The 16,502-nt window shown below is 39.8% G+C and overlaps 1 protein-coding gene across 8 annotated transcripts in view; it reads left to right on the top strand.

Annotated features, from left to right (window-relative positions):
* Positions 1 to 16,502, top strand: part of PALS1 (protein associated with LIN7 1, MAGUK p55 family member) — a 75,355-nt gene that overhangs the window by 4,189 nt on the left and 54,664 nt on the right. The gene's annotated exons all lie outside the window — the stretch shown is intronic.

Here is a 16,502-nt window from a genome sequence, read left to right as displayed (position 1 = left end):
TCTAGTATGTATGTATCCAGTATCTCATTGCGGTTTTTATTTGCACTTTTCTCATGACTAATGATAATAAGCATCTTTTCATGTATATGGTACCCTCTGTATATAGTGGATCTTAGTTCTTGATTCATTCTAAGACTGTCAGTGGTTTGTTCAAAATTCGAATCATTTTTCCCATTAGAAATAATGTAAATTGAATTAATCTGTTCCAAACCCCCAAATGATTTTCTATTTTAGCCTTTCTTAGTTGCCTGTGATGGTTGTTTCAAGAGCACTTTCACACTCTTCGCAACATCAGCACTCTTGATGGCCTCTTCATGGTTTTAAAATTGTGCTAGTTGTGGATTTCACTCAGCCCTATTCAGTAGCCAAATCAGACATGTGAACAACTCTATCGCTTTGCAGTTATTTCTTTTTTAAGCTCTACATTGTTACAGCAGCATAAAAACTTTTTGTTACAGCAGCATACAACTTCCTTTCACTTTGCTGCTATCACTAACCTTAGGACCCATAGTGACTTACTGTATGTATTTAATAATAGAAAGAAAAAAAAAAATACCTGCAAAAGTATTCACAGCACAATTTCCTGAGATGTTAACAACAGGTTTAGTAGTAAACTAACTCATGCCTTCACATTCTCTCCTTTGCTGCCTGAGATGCATCACTGATCATACCGGTATCAGCCTGAAAGTGTTGTCCGGTTGAGAACCAAAGTTTTGTTTGACACCCGAGCCATTTTTTCCATGAACAACTTGGTTGCAAATCAAATTGTTTGAGATGGAAGATGTTCGAGAACCCAAGGTTTGACTGTATCTTCTTTGTTGAAGTGTCCAAGTATTTTGCTCATTTTAAAATTTGATTTTCTTATTGTCACATTTTGAGAGTTCTATATAATCCAGGCGTCCTCAAACTTTTTAAAGTGGGGGCCAGATCACGGTCCCTCAGAGAGCTGGAGGGCCGGACTATATGAACTACTAATTCCTACTGTAACACCTCGGCTGCGCTCACTGCCCAAAAAACCTGGCGGGCCGGATCAGACTCCTCTGCGGGCCGCATGTGGCCCGCGGGCCGTAGTTTGAAGACGCCTGATAAAATCCTTTGTTAGCTATGTGATTTGTAAAGATTTTTCTCCCAGTGTGTGTCTTGCCTTTTCCATTCTCTTAAAATGTCTTTTGAAGTACAGAAGTTTTACATTTTGGTGAAGTCCAAAGTATCAGAATTTTTTTTATTTTTTATGAATCTCACTTTTGGTGCTGTATCTGTGAACTCTGCCTACCTAACCCAAGGTTACAAAGATTTTCTACATGTTTTACATTTTATATTTACATCTATGTTTATTTTCTGTTTTGAGTAAATTTTTGTATGGACAGAGGTTTGGGTTGACCATTTGTTGAAAAGACTGTTCTGTCTTCATTGAATTGCCTTTGTCTTTTGGGAAAAAAATCATTTGACTACATTTGTGTAGGTCTGTTTCTAGAGGCTTATTTTCCAATGGTCTGTTTGTTTATCCTTTAACAATATCACAATGTCTTCATTACTACAGCTTTAAAATCTTGAAATCAGGTCATGTGAGTTCTCTAACTTTATTCTATTACAAAAGTGTTATAACATTATTTTACCTTTTCATATACATTTTAGAATATCCTTGTCGATATCCACAAAAACATCTGCTAGGATTTCATTTGGGTTTGTGTTTAATCTATAGTTCAATTTGAGGACAGTTGACATCTTAACAAAATTGAGATTTCCGATCTGTAAACATGGTGTTCACTCAATTTACTTAGGTCTTTGATTTCTTTTATAAGTGCTTTTTAGTGTTCAGTGTGTAAATCCTGCAAATATTTTATTAGATCTATACCTAAGTTTTCAATTTTTTTTGGTCCTGTTGTAAATGGTCAACATTTAAAAACATTTAGGCTTCCAATTGATCATGATAAGATGTAGAAGTACAGTGTGTGTTTTATATTGATTTTGTATCCTGAGTTTTTACTAAACTCATCTATTCTGTGAGGTTGTTTTTGGGTGTTTTTTTTTGTGTTTTTTTTTTTTAAGGTTTCTTGGGATTTTTCAAGTAGAGAGTTCTATAATCGATGATTAGAAATATGCTTATTTCTTTCTAGTCTATATGCCTCTTCTTTTTAATTCTTTATTGTTTAAAGAATTATGTAAGTCTTCTTTTCCCCCAGCACATGCCTTCATTCCACTCTGCCTGTGTCCTTGGTTATGCTCATATGCATGCATTCAAGTCCTTTTGTTAATCTCTATTCCTCTCACCCCCACCTTCCCTCATAGTTTAGACAGTCTGTTCTATGGTTCTGGTTCTATTTTTTGTTCATCAGTTTATGTTCATTATATTCCACAAATGAGGGAGATCATATAAATTTTCTTTCTCTGACTGGCTTATATCTCTTAGCATAATGATCTCCAGTTCCTTCTTTTTTACAGCAGCATAATATTCCATTGTGTAGATGTACCATAGTTTTCTAATCCACTCATCTGCTGGGCATTTAGGCTGTTTCCAAATCTTAACTATTGTAAATTGTGCTGCTATGAACACAGGGGTGCCTATATCCTTTCTGATTGGTGTTTCTGTTTTCTTGGGATATATTCCTAGAAGTGGGATTACTGGTCAAAGGGGAGTTCCATTTTTAATTTTTTGAGGAAATGTCATACTGTTTTCCACATTGTCTGCACCAGTCTGCATTCCCACCAGCAGTGCAAGAGGGTTCCTTTTTCTCTGCATCCTCACCAGAACTTGCCTTTTATTGATTTGTTGATGATAGCCATTCTGACAGGTGTGAGATGGTACCGCATTGTTGTTTTGATTTGAATCTCTCGGATGATTAGTGACTTTGAGCATGTTTCATGTCTCTTGGCCTTAGAAGGCCTTTTCTTTTTCTTGATACTGCACTGGGACTTCAAGTGCAGTACCCTATTGAATAGGAATGGTGAAAGGTAACATCCTAGCCTTGTTCACAGTTTTAAAGGGAAAGCATTCAGTCTTTCATCTTTAAAACTAGAGGCCCAATGCATGTTCCCTCTCACAGTCCAGGAGCTCTCGGGTGGGAGGTGATCCAGTGATCAGGGAAAGGCGGCACCCCCATCATACCTCTGCTACTGCCACTGCCAGCAGTGCAAGCCTCAGCCGGCCCTGGTTATCTGAGCCTTGGGCAGCCCTGGGCAGCTGGGCAGCCACTATCCAAAGCTTGCATTGCCTTGGGCTGGCCCTGGATGGCTGCGCAGCCACCATCTGAGGCATGCTTGCATCTTAGGCTGGCCTGGGGGGGCTGAGGGAACTGGGGGACTCTGGAGGCAGGTGTGTGGAGCTGCTGGACCTGCCCGGGGGTGGGCTGGGCTGCACACCTACTGCCCTGACAGGGCTGAGGGGACTGGGCACCGCCATCTTTGAGGGCGTGGTAGTCAGTTAGCATAGCCTCTCCTTATTGGCTGTGGGCACCATCTTTGTGAGAGTGTGAGGGTCCATTAGCATATTCCCTCTTTATTAAACAGGATGTTAGCTGTAGGTTGTTTTGTAGATTCTCTAAATCAGGTTAAGGAAGTTTCCTACTATTCTGAGGTTGCTGAATAGATATTGAATTTTCTCAAATGCCTTTTTGCATCTGTTGAGGTGATCATGTGGTTTTTTGTTTAATCTGTTAATATGGTGAGTTACATTAAGTAATTTTTAAATACTGAACCAGCCTTGCATGGTTCTGGGAATAACTCCAGAGTTGTTTCAAACACAAATCATTTTGGATTATTTTCCTTTGACTAACATATATATAAAATTTATTCTTAGAAACAAAGAAGGAAACCAAATATAAGATTTTGTGAGCTAGTGTTTATAAAGTCAAAGGAATCAAGATATTTATTAACACTTGTATAAATTTTACATGTTGATAGGAGTTATGTTCTTTTTAAAATATATATATATATTCTTGATTTCTTACAGAGAAGAAGGGAGAGGGATAGAGAGTCAGAAACATTGATCAGCTGCCTCCTGCACACCACCTACTGGGGATGTGCCCACAACCAAGTACATGCCCTTGACTGGAATCAAACCTGGGACCCTTCAGTCCAGAGACTGATGCTCTATCCACTGTAGGTTCAGCTGAGTTGGGAAGTTACTTTTTTTAGCCAAGCTAAAGTCATCTATAATATGTAGCCACCTCAGAAAATGCTTGAAAAGGTTAAAATAAAGTAAGAAAGGCACTGAGCAAAATAATCTGACACATAGTAGATACTTAATAAGTACTGGTATTTGCTTTCTCATTCCCCCCTCTCATGTTTTATGGCAAATTGACAAATTGACAGATGTGAAGTAATAAAGGAGATTCATTCAAGTTTTTGACAATTTTTAGTATATGTAGTTATTCCAAACATTATAACTATATTTGTAGCTGAATTGTCTTGAATTATGGTTACTTTACCTGCTTCCTTCACAGTAGTCAAACTTTACATAAAAATCTGAGGGCTCTGGCCAGGTAGCTCAGTTGGCTGGAGCATTGTGCAGATACAGCAAGGTTGCAGGTTCAGTACCCAGTCAAGGTATATATAAGAATCAGCCAGTGGATGAATAAATAAGTGGAACAACAAATCGATCTTTCCCTCCCTCCCTTCTCTATCTCTTAAAAAAAAAATAAAAAAAAAAATCAATAATTAAAAAAAAAACAATGAGAATTTGTTTCATATATTGAATGCTTTCATTTGTTATGGAAAATATTTGATGACACTTAAAATGTATTAATACTTTGATGTGACCTAACAAGTAGGCTTTCTATATTTTGCTTGTGTGCTTCACAAGTGCATTTAAGACTTCATTCATTAAAAATAGTTGACTGCCTTCTATGAATACACCAAAGTGCTGTGCTAGGATTTGGTTGCACTTAAAGAATACCCAAATATGTGTAATAATTATTGTGTAATGTTTGGGATGTAAGTGAGGCTTCAGATAATTGTTTTTCTTCCTTTCTGAATTTCTCTTAAGCTAGAACTTGATTTGAAATTTTTTATTTTCTTTTTACTATTTTTAAAATACTTTTAAAAAAAAATTGATTTCAGAGAGGAAGGGAGAGGGAGAGAGAGAGAGAAACATCAATGATGAGTGGAAAACATCCATCGGCCGCCTCCCATACACCGTGCACTGGGTCCACAACCCAGGCATTTGCCCTGACGGAATGAACCATGGCCTCCTGATTCACAGGTTGATGTTCAACCATTGAGCCACATGGCCAGGCTGATTTGAGATTTTTAACTCTTCTCTTCAAAAACAATCTGTACTCTTTCACAGGTCAGAGGCATTATGTTTTAATAAATATATTTTAATAGAGTATGTGATTATTAATACTTTGATTAAGTGATTTTACAGAAATTGTGTGAATTTCTAGTTATCATAGACTGGATCAGTAATGAATAACTGTAATTGTATGCTGAGGTAAAGTTTTTTCATCTCTGAAATAATGGTGAAAATCAGTGTGTGTGTGTGTGTGTGTACACACGTGCGCGCGAGGGATGGGGGTTTGTTGCCCTGCTTATAAACAGCTTACATACATAGTGAGATCAAGTTCTCAGTGTTATCAGTTTCTCTCACTGACTTCTCAAACATTACTCTAGGGTAGGGGTGTCGAACTCAATCAGAGAAGGGGCCAAAATCTAAAATCCAGCCTAAATCGTGGGCCGAATGGTTTACTGAACAGTCATAACTGTCATTGTGATGGAAACGCAGCGGAGTGCAGTGATGACAGCGCGGTGCGGGCCACATTGCAAGGCCTGGCAGGACGGATTTGGCCCGCGGGCCTTGTGTTTGACACATGTGCTCTAGGGTGTTTTTTCACTACATTGCTTTTAGTATACATTTTTAATTAGGCTTAAAAAGTGACATAATTTGTAGAGTTGAGTTGCATTGTAAGTGATTTAAAATCTTATGTTCAGATAAGCCAATTGTTTAATTTTACTGATGTCATTGTGCTTGTATTAATATTTTGATTACTTTTTTTCCTTTTGTGTAATCTGTTTTGGGTCTTGTATTCTTTCCCATTTATACAAGTTTTCTTAGGATGTTCTTTCTCTATAGATAACTGTAGCATTTTCTGTAGTTGTAGTACAGCACTTATCAAATAGCATTGCAGTTGTATAGGGGTTTTGTTTGCTTGCTTGTTTACTTATCTGATTTCCATACTAAATTTTAAGATTCTTTTTCTTGCCAGTGACAATCCAGGTATCTGTACCAAGTGGATTTTTACACTATTGAATGAAAGTATCTTTTAGTAACCTTTTTAACTGCAGGATTTGTAATACAGTAGTTCCCTCTTATCCACAGTTTCACTTACATAGTTTCAGTTACCTGAGGTCAACTGTGGTTTGAAAATATTAAATGGAAAATTTCAGAACTAAACAATTCACAAGTTTTAAGTCATACATCATTCTGAGTAGCATGATTCTCTCCCTCTCCTGCCCTCCCCATGTGAATTATTTCTTTGTCCACTGTATTCACTGTATATGCTACCTGACCAGATCAACTGTGCTTGTGTTCAAGCAACCCGTGTTTTACTTAATAATAGCCCTAATGTGCAAGAATAATGATGCTGGCAATTCAGATATGCCAAAGAGAAGCTGTAAAGTGCTTCCTTTAAGTGAAAGGGTGAATATAGTAGAGTAAGATATTTCAAAAGACTATATTCACATAATTTTATTACAATACTAGAGGCCCAATGCACGAAATTTGTGCAAAAAGTAGGTCTTTCTTCCCTCAGCTATTGGCAACCGGCGTCCTTCTGGTTCCCGGGACCCAGGCTTCCCTCAGAGCCCTAGCTTCGTCCGGAAGGTCGTCTGGAAGGACGTCCGGTCTCATTAGCATGTTATGCTTTTATTATTATGATGTTTTTATAACTATCTTATTTTATTATGGGTTTTGTTAATCTTTTATTGCACCTACTCAATGAACCTTTATCATAGGTGTTTATGTATAGGCGGGGGGAAACAGTATTTATAGAGTTGGGTGCTCTCTGCGGTTTCAGGCATCTCATCCACTGGGGGTCTTAGAACATATCCCCATGGATAAGGGGGATGTGCTGTTCAGTAATCTTTAAGATTGACCTTTTGTTCCTATTTCTTGTTGCATAGTAACCCGTTTGTTCTTCTGCCTTCTAACACTACCTTGTCAAAATTAGAACATGGCTCATACTTTCAGTCAGCAATACTACAGAACTAAAAGTTCAATGGATTCTAAACTCAGTGACATTTGTAACCTCATCAGTTTTCTTCCTTCTCGGTTTCTTGTTTCCTGTTCTGATGACACAACCCTACTCCTGATCCTGAAAATACTCTGTTAGCCTAATTTATAGATAACAATAGATATGAATATTTATATTGTTTAATGTTCTTGTTCTAATAACTATGAAATGGTTACGTACTTGATATTTCTTCAATGAAGAGGCAAACTATTCTTTTTTTATGGCCAGTTGTTGAATTGCATACCAGTGAGGTAATCATCTACTAATTTGCTGACCTTTGAAGCATATTTTTTTCTCTAGTAAGCTATAAGTCACTGAGGGAGGTCAAAAGTTGGAATCTCTCGCACATTTTTAGAGACCTGAACCTTGTGACAAGTGATTGACTAAAAGATTGACACTTATGATTAAAGGGGATAGAGAAAAATGTATGTGGAATAGGCATAAAAATAGGCATCTGTAAAGCAAAGCGATAGCTGTGTGAGTTTGTAATTGGGGTTCTGTGAGGGTTGTCATTGTGAGTTATTAACATGATGAAAGAATGGATGCAATCAAAATTATGACAAGGCTCTGGAACTTCTACGACAGGAAGAGCTCACAGGCAGCAGTTTTGTTACTATATTTAATGTGTAGGTGGTTCCTTTTGGAATTTCTCTTACAATTAATGCTCTTATTCCTTTAGTAAACTGGTTTCCTCTAATTTTTAAATTAAAGATGGAACGTAATTATTTTTGTGTGGTAGAGGAAGTCCTGACTATTGAGAAATCATAATTCTAATGATAGTTTAAGTGTTTTATTTAAAAATTCTTAGCTGCATTGCTTATGAAATTGTTTAAGGTCTTAGGGATTATATATTCGCTAGAGGCTCAGTGCAAGAGTAGGCCTTTCCTCCGCTGTGGGCACTGGCTTCCCTCCTCCTGCCACCGGCAGGCACCTGGGACGGCTTCTCTCAGGCCACTCACAGGCACCAGGGACCTGGGCTGGCTTCCTTCCGATCTTGGCTTTATTAGGAAAGATGTCCAGTCTAATTAGCATATTACCCTTTTATTAGAAACTAGAGGCCTGGTACACAAAATTCGTGTATGGGAGGGGGGTGTCCCTCAGCCTGGCCTGCACTCTCTAATCTAGGACCCCTTGGGGGATGTCTGACTGCCAGCTTAGAGGAGAATCAATTCCTGTGGATCAGGTCTAACCTGGCCGTAAGACATCCCTCTCACAAACTAGGACCACTGGCTCCTAACTGCTCACCTGCCTGCCATCCTGATTTCCCTAACTCAGTGGGTCTCAACCTTTCCAATGCTGCGACCCTTTAATACAGTTCCTCATGTTGTGGTGACCCCAACCATGAAATTATTTTTTTGCTACTTTATAACTGTAATTTTGCTACTGTTATGAATCACAATGTAGATATCTGTGTTTTCCAATGGTCTTAGGCTCTACAGCAGCGGTTCACAACCTGTGGGTTGCAACTCAAAGGTTGAGAACCACTTGGGCAGCCCTGGGGGGTTGGGGGCAGGTCTAGCCATGCTACATGTCTCCGCCCGTTCCTCCCCCGCCCCCCCGAGGGGGCATACATGTGGCCCGTAGCAGGGCTGAAAGGACTTTGGGACTCAGGCAGGGCTGAGGGGACTCGGCACCACCATCTTGTGGCTATGGGCACCGCCATCTTTGTGATGATATGACGGGTAATTTGCATATTCTCTCTTTATTAGATAGGATGCTACTTTATCTTTCTACTCTAATTGGAAGAAAAGTTTCACTCTCACTATATTTTCTTGGGGAGAACTACAAAATGGCAGAACCAGAAGTCATGAGATGCAGTGAGGAATTAAGACTGTGGGCAAGGATGCCAAAGAAAAACTCAGAGGATATGCACTGCTCTATTACCAAGTAAATCAAGGTCTTAAAAATCAGGCTTCGGTTTGAGGCACAGTTGTATCATTTAGTTTTTTACATTGGAGAAGTTAATTATCTTTACTAAGCGAAGTCACAAAATTGAACAAGGAGATGGTTGTGAGAGTTAATAAGATAATGCATGCCAGGTGCAGTGAGTGAATGACTACATATTAACCCCTTATTAAACAGTAGCTTAAGAAAGAGGAAAGGCAACAAAAACTTTTGGAAAAAGGGACACTGCCAATATAAATGTGTGCTTCAGGAAATATAAGTTGGCATTATTGTGTAAAGTTATTGGCAACTAGAAAGACTATCAAGTTCATAGAAAAATCCATGAAAGAACGTGTATATAATTTAAGGTAGTACTGGCATGAAAAGAGAGAAAGAATTAGGGGTGTATATATGTGAGATATTAAGGAGGGAGAATTGGTGGGAGATAATATATTTACCAGTATATTTAGGGATAATATAATTCTGACTTTCAATACTTAAGTTTGATCCCAGGGGATAGCTGATTTTTCTGACAGGTTTTAAGATATAAATTAATATTTTATTAAACTCTTTGTCAAGATAGGACATATGGCTCACTTGGCAGCACATACTAAAAATTGGAGCAATGCAGAGTGGAGAATAACTTTTTTAAATGTTACCAGGAACCTGGAATGCTGGTAACAAATTCACTTTTAAAATGAGTAGGAAAGTTCACATGCATTCTACCATCTCTCCACTGGAGTATCTCTGCTGCTTGGCTAACTTGAATAGTATTTAGAAAGTTTCAGCAATAGATGTCATGTTACCGCAGTCTGGTGTTATAGTAAACTTGTAGTCTGTTAACATAGATAACAGTGAAATATCGTATTAAAGTTCATTTTATGAAGCAAGAAGTTGAGAAAAGACTAATTTTCTCTAGTCATATTTTAAAGGTAACAACAGAGTGATGTACAGTTGACCCTTGAACATTTCGGGAGTTAGGGGTGCCGACCACTGTCCCAGTGAAAAATGCTTGTATGACTTTGGCTCCTCATAAACTTAAGTTGTCCCTTAGTATCTACAGAAGATTGGTTCCAGGACCCCCGTGGATACCGAAATCCTTTGATGCTCAAGTCCCTTATATAAAAATAGGAGCCCGATGCACAAAATTTGTGCCCGGGGGAGGGGGGGTCCCCTCAGCCCAACCTACCCCCTCTCACAGACTGGGACCCTCAGGGGATATCCTACTGTCCCCTCTGTGGGCGGTGACCAGGCTGATCACCCCGCTGCTGCAGCCACTGCCAGCCACCACAGCCGCCAAGGTATTTTCATCAACACGGACTCCAGTCCCTTCACCATGAAAAAATGACAACTTTCTTTAGGCATTTTCAAAATGTGTCTTTCATAAGATATAACCTTTCTCTCTCTCTTTCTCTCTCTTTTCCTCTCTTTTCCTCTCCCTTTTCCTTCCTTCCTTCCTTCCTTCCTTCCTTCCTTCCTTCCTTCCTTCCTTCCTTCCTTCCTATTTTCTTTCTTTCCTTACTTGAGGATATGTTTCTATTGGTTTTTAAGAGTATAAAAGAGAGAGAGAGAGAGGGAGAGATAGAAACATCAGTGTGAAAGGGACACTTTGATTGGTTGCCTCTTGAAGGAGCCCTGACGTGGGCCCCAGCCAGGGAAGAGCCAGCAACCTAGGTGCATGCCCTTAATCAGAATTGAACTGGGACCCTGTGGTCGGCAGGCCGAGGTTCTATGCACTGAGCCAAACCGGCTAGGGCAAGATATGACATTTCTTAGCCCTTCTAGCAGCAGACCGTTTTTTCCTCCAGGGGTGTGGTGCAAAAACCCTAGAACACCTTCTTGGATTCTTATTACTCAAGTTACCAAGAACACTGCAAGTGGCAGCGTATGAACTTAGACAATGAGTGGTCCAGAAAAGGTGTTTATGTTCGAACTGGTTTGGCTCAGTGGATAGAGCATCAGCCTGAAGGGTCCAAGGTTTGATTTCTATTAAGGACGTGTACCTTGGTTGGGGGCATATCCCCAGTGGGGAGTGTACAGGAGGCAGCTGATCGATGTTTCTCTCTCATTGATATTTCTGACAGTCTCTCTCTATTTTTTTTTTTTTTTTTAAAGAAAAAAGGTGTTTCCTTCTCAGCCCATACGCAGAGGCTCTCCTGCATTGTGTCCACTGGGCTGAGGGCGTTAAGGGCGTGTCCCCGGCTCGTGTTTGCTGTGTCTGCCGGGCTGGGGGCTTGGACCCGGGCCACTTGGAGTGGGTGCATGTGCAAGTGGCCGCAAGGCGGGAACTTCCACCCCACAGCTGCTTGCGCTTGGCTCCCCTGGCCACTTGTCCCAGGATCCAGGCTGCTTCGCGCCCATAGGCCATTCCTGGCGGGGGACGTACTGGGATCCTGGCTGTTCAGGGCCTATGAGTGGGCCTACAGGCTCAGAGCAGTCTGGGTCCTGAGGATATTCCTGGGATCCAGGCTGCTTGGCGCCCACATATACAAATTAACCCACCATCTTTGTCAGGTTAATTTTCATACTCCTGATTGGCTGGTGGGTGTCACAGAGATACAATCAATTTGCATCTTACTCTTTTATTAGTATAGATCAACACATGCAATCTGCCCTCTGCATCCAGGGACTCCCAACTGCAAATTGAAAACAGTACAGGTGTTTATTGAAAACAATCTGCATATAATTGGAGCTTTTAAGTTCAGACTCTTACTGGTAAAGGGTCAACTATAATTATGTGATTTTTAAAAAGAGGTCTGTAGTCAGTATGGTATCATCTTACAGAATGTAACTAACATAGCACTGTGGATGCACACAAGGGTTCGCTGATCTGGATTTTAGTTCCTTCTCTATTAACATCTATCTCTGTGAGTTAACTTGGAATACCTACAATATCTTCTGGAAAATCTGCTTATCTTTAAGGGCAATTGTGAAGATAAACTGAGATGTGTTTTAATTTACTGTAGACATGGAAAAGCTTTACAAATGTAACTTATGAATATGTATATTACACATATCATTTCTGGCCTGTTCTCTTTGGTTTTCCTGTCTAGCAGTTAACAACCTGTCAGCATCCTCACTTTATTTATTTATTTATTTAAGATATTTTATTGATTTTGTACAGAGAGGAAGGGAGAGAGAGAGAGAGTTAGAAACATCGATGAGAGAGAGTCATCGATCAGCTGCCTCTTGCACACCCCCTACTGGGGATATGCCCGCAACCAAGGTACATGCCCTTGACCAGAATCGAACCCGGGTCCCTTCAGTCCCCAAGCCGACGCTCTATCCATTGAGCCAAACTGGTTTCGGCAGCATCCTCACTTTAAATGCAATACTTCTAAAATGGATTTATGATCTTTCCAGTTCTTCCCATCCTCTCTCCCCAGGGAAAAACCCATATTCTCTGAATTACATTTTAAGGTTCAATTGTCACGCTCAATATTTTAGAATTATATTTGGCTCTGGTCACTAAATCTTGTCAAATGATCCTTTGTAGTGGCCATTGTTTGAAATTATCTTTAGTGCTACTTCCTTTATCTTCCCATGCACAAAATATTAAAACATTGTCTCTTGGCTATTCTATTTATATTTCCCCTAGTCAACTCGTTACAGTGTATAGTAAGTTTAAACTTTCTAAAAAGCCATTTTTTGTTTTGTTTTAACTCAAACCCATAGTCTCCCACTGCTTGCATGAGAAATTCAAACAATTTAGCTAAGCATTCAGAGTCAACTGTGGCTTTATCTTCTATCTCTTACATTGGCTCTGTTCCTTAGCAAGACTATTCTTGTTCTCCAACTAGGCCATATATATTCTTCATTGTTAGCAATATACTAAAAAGCCATTTTGCAAGTAATTTGATTCCATATGTTTAAAAATCCAGTTTTAAAATGTTATAGGTAGTTTGAAATGTTATAAATTACCTTTGTCCAAGTGCCTTTTTAAAAACTTTACTAACCTTTTGGATTCATTTAATCTTTTATTACGAAGTTGTTGAAGATGATAATGGGGCAGTTCAAGTAACCAATCATTTGATACTCTTTGGCTTTTAACCAATTCCTACTTTGAGTGAGTGGTCTTGAATATCTCAAAGACCTTCAATTCTGAGTATGATACAAGCAAATGGAGAATTTTCCCACCGAATTAAAAAAAAACACAGAACTTTTCAGAGAATATTACATGTGATAAATAGGGAGCTTAATTATCTTGTTTTACAAAATGATTTCTTGTTTTCTCTACTCTTTATTTTTGCAAGGTACTACTATAGCAGAGTAATTTTCAGATTTGTAAAGGAAAACAGTGAATGATGATTCATTATGCAGTCCCATTGTTTCCTGGGAATACTTAACTAGTACTGCCAAACCTAAATTTTAAGCATAAAAAAAGCAAGAAGAGACTATTAGATATTTGGATTTGCAAATGTATTTTTCATAGAATTTCATTGTTTACAAGAGAGAATATCTATGGAAAATCTTAGGCAGGTATTCTTCAAAACAGTGGTTGCCAATTGATGATCCACAGACCACTGGTGGTCCATGAGATCCAAAAGGTTGGTGACCGCTGCTTCAAAACACTGAACCAAGAATCATTATAATCCCTAGTTTTTCTTTCTCTTTACTTAGTATTGGATAAGACTAAATGAAAATAATGGCAAGAGTGAAGAGCTTCTTTTTCAGGTCATATAAACTTGGTATGAGTCTTGGCTCTGCCATTTAGATTTATGATCTCTGAAAGCAACTTAACCTCTCCATACCTGTTTTCCACATCTGCAAACTGAGGATAACTTTGAGGAGTTGAAAGGATTGAATGGGAGTTGAAAGGATTGAATGAGATGATATATGTGAAATTCTTGGCACTCTGACTGGCAAGTCTATCGCTTTTACTTCTACTACTACTAACCACTATCACCAACCCTGTTTACTCAAGCCAGTATATTCAATTAAAAAATGAAATAAATTAAGAAAACATTTAAACAATCATTCTACTTTTGTCCTCTGGTGAATACCATATAAGGATGTTGAAAGAATCATCTATACTAATAAAGGGGTAATATGGTAATTAGACGTCTTCCAGACGTCCTTCTTGACAAAGCTGGGCCCGAGAGAAGCCACCCACCTGTGGTCCCGGGTGCCAGCAGCTGAGGCTGTGGCCTGGGAGAAGCTGGCCGCCCACTGTCCCAGGCGCCAGCGGTTGCGGCCTGGGAAAAGGCACCCACCCATGGTCCTGAGTACCTGTGGCCGGCCAGAGGGAGGAAAGCCCAGGTCTCAGGTTCCTGTGGCCGGCCTGAGGAGGGAAGCCTGGGTCCCAGGTGCAGAGCCAAGGCAGAGGCAGTTAGGCGTGACCAGCAGGCAGAGGTGGTTAGAGGTGATCAGGCAGACAGGCAGGCAGGTGAGCAGTTAGGAACCAGTGGTCCTGGATTGTGAGAGAGTGCAAGCTGGACTGAGGGACACCTTCCACCTGCGTGCATGAATTTCATGCACCAGGCCTCTAGTCTGATATCATGGATGTAAACCCATATACACAGGAGTTCCTATTACAGTTCCTGTTGAATGTTTATTTTGAGGTACTCTTTGGGCAAAATCTTTTTTCTTTAAATCTGTTTTCTCATTGAGAATAACAATAGTACTTAAACTTGGAGGATTTTTTGAGGATTAATTACATTAAGGATGGTAGCATCATGTTTAGCATATAGGGCCAGTCAATATTATGACCATTAAGTATGTTTTGTCTATACATTTTTTAGTCTTTCCTGGTTTAGGCCACTTTTTTTTTTTAATTTTTTTTTTACAGAGAGGAAGGGAGATTTAGAAACATTGATGAGAGAGAAACATCCATTGGCTGCCTCCTGCACACTCCCTACTGGGCATGTGCCAGCAACCAAGGTTCATGGCCTTGATCGAAATCGAACCTGGGACCCTTGAGTCCGCAGGCTGACGCTCTATCCATGGAACCAAACTGGTTAGGGCTAGGCCCCTTTATTTTAAAAAAAAAATTCTTTATTGGTTATGGTATCACATAATTATTCTCATCCCCCTATTTCTATCCCAAACCCTTCCCCACATGAGACCCAGGCCCGGCTGCCCCCCCTCCCTATTGGGCTAGATCCAGGCCGGGCCAGTCTAACCCTGGCAAGCCCTGCCAGGCAGGGGGCACAGCCTCAGGTCCTCTGGCCCGGTTCTGGGGCGTGGCCTGATGTCCCCTGTCAAGCCCCACCTGGTGGGGGGCATGGCCTGAGGTCCCCTAACCCAGCACCAGTATGGGAAGTACACCTTGAAGTTCCCCCGTTAAGCCCTGCTGGGTGAGGTATGCGGCCTGAGATCCCCTGCAAGCCCCGCTGGAGCGGGGGAGGGAGAGGGCTTAGCCTCAGGTCCCTGATGATTGCTTGTTAAGGCTCCTTATGGGAACTTGGCCTCTGCTGTGGGTGTCGCCATCTTTGTGACAGTGATTGATGGTCAATAGCATATTCCCTCTTTATTAGATAGGATTGCTCTACCACAGCTATTTTCAATTGTTTTCATCTCATGGCACACATAAACTAATTACTAAAATTTGTGACACCAAAAATATATTTTTTGCTAATCTGACAGAAAAAAAGGTATAATTTTGATTCATTCACACCAGATAGCTATTGTGTTAGGTGTTGTCATTTTTTAATTTGACAATGTAAGGGAAAAGAAAGCAGTGCCCTGACTAAACAGTCAGGTTTTATATGTTTTAAAATTCTTGCAGCATACCAGTTAAAAATTGCTGCCCTATTAGAATATAAGCTCCATTAGGACAAGATCCTTTCTGTCTTGGTCTCCAATGTAGCATCAACATTTCTCCCTCTGAACTGTTTCTCATCTGTCATATTCTCATTTTTAAACTTATTAGCATCAATAAACTATTCACAATGTATAAAATCCAGAAATTAAAGAACAAACAAAAAAACTGCATTTTTTTTTTTTAGCTTTAATCTAGAGGTCAAAGGTGTCATGAAAAATAATTCGCAAGCCCTAGTTGGTGTGGCTTAGTTGGTTGGAGCTTCGTCCTGTACTCCAAAAGGTGTCGATTGGGTTCAATTCCCAGTCAGGGCACATACCCAAGTTGTGGGTTCAAGTTCCCCAGTTAATTGGTGTTTCTCTTTCACATTGATGTTTCTGTATTTCTCTTTTTTCTTTCCTCCCTCTCTAAGATCTATAAAAAAGTATGTTATTCTTTTAAATAATAGTAATCTGCAAAAAGGGTCTTATCCTTTTTTAAAACCTTCTAAACCAATTATGTTTACATCTTTTCTCATCACTTATTCAGGTAATTTATATTGGCTTTAATGTATGTCCAGTGGAGATTGGGAGGGGTTGCATTTTTACTTAACTAGTATACTAAGAAATCCTAGTCATTTGCAAATAGAA

This window comes from Pipistrellus kuhlii, unplaced genomic scaffold (genome assembly GCF_014108245.1).
Source record: "Pipistrellus kuhlii isolate mPipKuh1 unplaced genomic scaffold, mPipKuh1.p scaffold_m20_p_1, whole genome shotgun sequence".
In the NCBI taxonomy this organism is placed as follows: Eukaryota; Metazoa; Chordata; class Mammalia; order Chiroptera; family Vespertilionidae; genus Pipistrellus; species Pipistrellus kuhlii.
Note: the sequence above shows the minus strand (reverse complement) of the source record. Positions and strands in the feature narration are given on the sequence as shown.